Source organism: Castor canadensis, chromosome 1 (assembly GCF_047511655.1).
Source record: "Castor canadensis chromosome 1, mCasCan1.hap1v2, whole genome shotgun sequence".
Lineage (NCBI taxonomy): Eukaryota > Metazoa > Chordata > Mammalia > Rodentia > Castoridae > Castor > Castor canadensis.
Genome location: NC_133386.1, coordinates 203,718,826 through 203,721,642, shown reverse-complemented (window position 1 = coordinate 203,721,642; position 2,817 = coordinate 203,718,826). Strand labels below are relative to the sequence as shown.

The following is a 2,817-nucleotide window of genomic DNA, read 5'->3' as shown; positions in this document are numbered from 1 at the left end:
GTTTCTTCTGCAGATTTCTTCTGCAGGTTTCTTCTGAATAAACCTGTGCTGGCATTTAGCCATCTCCTTATCTATGTCTCTGTGCTTTTCAGTCTACCAAAGGCTATTAATGGTAACTAACACACAGTGGTGAAAAGTACACTTGAGGAGAGGCCAGCCCCGATAAGCGCTCACGACAGTGCCTGTGGTCACTGCCCTTGGCCCCACAAGGGTCCCTGAGGGTCCACACTATTGCACAGCCCTCCACATACGGGCGATGCATCCCTGTCTCCCATTGGCTGGCCAAGGTTGATTCTGATTCGTTATTACAGATATTGCTGCAATAAACACACTGGGCACGTGGGTTTTTATCTTGAAAGTTAAGGTCAAATTACTGCTTCCAAAGTTGTACCAGTTGCCACTCTTGCCTATACTCCCATAAGTCCATATCAACAAATCAGCAATTTGCCCAAATTTTGCCCATGTGATGGGTAGAAAATGACAGCTTGTTGTCATTTGGGCTGCACTTTTCTCTGATCACAGAGTGCCTAGGTGCTCTTCAGGTGTATATTGACCTGTCTGTCTCCTCTTCTGCTGCTCATCTTCCTAATGGGTTGCTGGTCTTTTAAAAAATTGATTCATAAGAGTTCTTTCCTTTTTAAAAAAAATTTTTTGTTTTACAGTGCTGGAGTTTGAACTCAAGGCCTCACACTTGCTAGGCTTGCTACAGGTACTCTACCACTTGAGCCACTCTGCCAGCCCTGTTTATCTTTCAAGATAGGGTCTCATAAACTATTTGCCTCAGGCTGGCTTCGAACTGCAATCCTCCTGATCTCTGCCTCCTTAATAGCTAGAATTATAGGCATGAGCCAATGGCGCCTGCTGATTGATTTATAGGTGTTCTTTTGGGTTTTTGTTTTCTTGTTCTTGTAATTCTTAGGTCTTAGAGCTATAAATCTTTTTCCCTGTTTTGTATGTTGCAATTATTTTCTCTCAGGCTGTCTCTTGTCTCTTTTCTTTTTAAATACACTCTTTAATTTATAATAGTTTTAGAATTGCAGAAAAATTGCAAGGATAGTGCTGGGTTCCCATATACTCCATACTCAATTTCCTGGGGTCTGTTACTAACATCTTACATTAGTAAGTACATTCATCACAATTAATGAATCTTGGATGTGAGGGCGATCTGGCTGCGACATCTGTCACCCCATTGATCGCCAGGGTTGATTCGGCTGATCTGGCTGGCTAGGCGGGTGTCCCCTTCCTCCCTCACTGCTCCATGTGCGTCCCTCCCGAAGCTGTGTGCTCGGTCGAAGAGGACGACCATCCCCGATAGAGGAGGACCGTTCTTCGGTCAAGGGTATACGAGTAGCTGCGCTCCCCTGCTAGAACCTCCAAACAATTAATGAATCTTTTTTTTTTTTGGTGGTGCTGGGGATTGAACCCAGGGCCTCGTGCATGCTAGGCAAGTGCTCTACCACTGAGCTATATCCCCTGATTAACTAACATTCATACACTATTGTTAAAGCCCACACTATTCTGATTTCTTGACTTACCTGATGTACTTCCTGTGTCCCAGGACCTCAACTGGGATACCTCATTACATTTAGCCATTGTGTCTCCTTAGGCTGCTCTTGGCTGTGACAATTTCTCAGGGTTTCCTTCTTGTTTTATAACCTTGACAGTTTTTTATGATCCTGAATGGTCAGCTCTCTTGTTGAAATTCCCTCAGTTGGGATTTGCCTGATCTCTCTCATGGTCAGGCCAGGGTTATGGGTTTTGGAAAGAAGAGCACAGAGGAAAAGGGCAATTTTTGTTGTTGTTGACTCTGACCTTGACCACTTCCCTGAGAGTTTTTGTCAGGCTTCTCTGCAAAGTTACTCTTTTATTCTTCCTGTCTCATCTTTTAACTGTGTTTATGGTGCCTTTTCTACAGAAGTCTGACGTGTGTGGTCTCTTTAGAGCTGGACCTCTGTCATCTAAAAGACAGCAAGTGACAGTGGTGGTGGATCCTATGTCTGGTACACTCCCAGAACACTTGCCCTGTGCTGAGGCCTTCCGTATGTCACCTCCCCGACTTCTCAATTTGGTTGTGTTTATTGTCTCCATTTTGGAGATTAGAAAGCAGAATCTTCCAGTAATTAGCCATACTAGAGCTAGCAAGAGACAAAGTCAGGATTTACACCCTGGGCATGACTGTGTCGCTGCAGAGCTAGGGTCTAGACACCCTTGCCCTCCATCAGGCCAGGCCACCTCTGACCAGAGTCTGTGGTGGTTTCTCACTCCCCATACCCTGCCCTGGCCTCCACCCCACCTCAAGCTGCCTACTCCTGACTCTTCTCTGGTTTGTGTCCTTTGGCCACCATGGCTTCTAGCGCCCACAGGGGAAGGGACCCAGACTTCCCAGCAAATAAACACGCCTACAGATTTCCAAATATACACAGATAACTGTTTCCTCCTACTGCAGCCAGGATGGGCTGGAACTTCAAACATCTCACCCGACTTCTGATGCCTCTGGCGATGACTTCGGGGTCACCAGTCCTCACTGGAACAGCATATGCCCTTCCGGCACGGTGGGGGCCAAGCCTACGTGTGGGACGTGGCCAGCCAGCAGCAATAGCAACACTGTACTAGCGCCCCAATCCACACTCCTGGCTTGTGTACGTTTTATATATATTATTTATTCTTTTTTGTAGTGCTCTACCACAGAACTACCATGTCCCCAGCACAGATACTTTCTTTTTTTTTTTTTTTTTTTGGCACTGGTGTTTGAACTCAGGGCCTCATGTTTGCTAGGCAGGTGCTCTATCGCTCGAGCCCCTCCCCCAGCCCTTATTT

General features: G+C 46.2%; 1 non-coding gene across 1 annotated transcript; it reads right to left on the bottom strand.

Annotated features, from left to right (window-relative positions):
- Positions 1 to 1,402: 1,402 nt before the first annotated feature.
- Trnaa-agc (transfer RNA alanine (anticodon AGC)) lies at positions 1,403 to 1,474 on the bottom strand. Its single transcript has one exon. It is a non-coding gene; the product is annotated as a tRNA-Ala (tRNA).
- Positions 1,475 to 2,817: the final 1,343 nt, after the last annotated feature.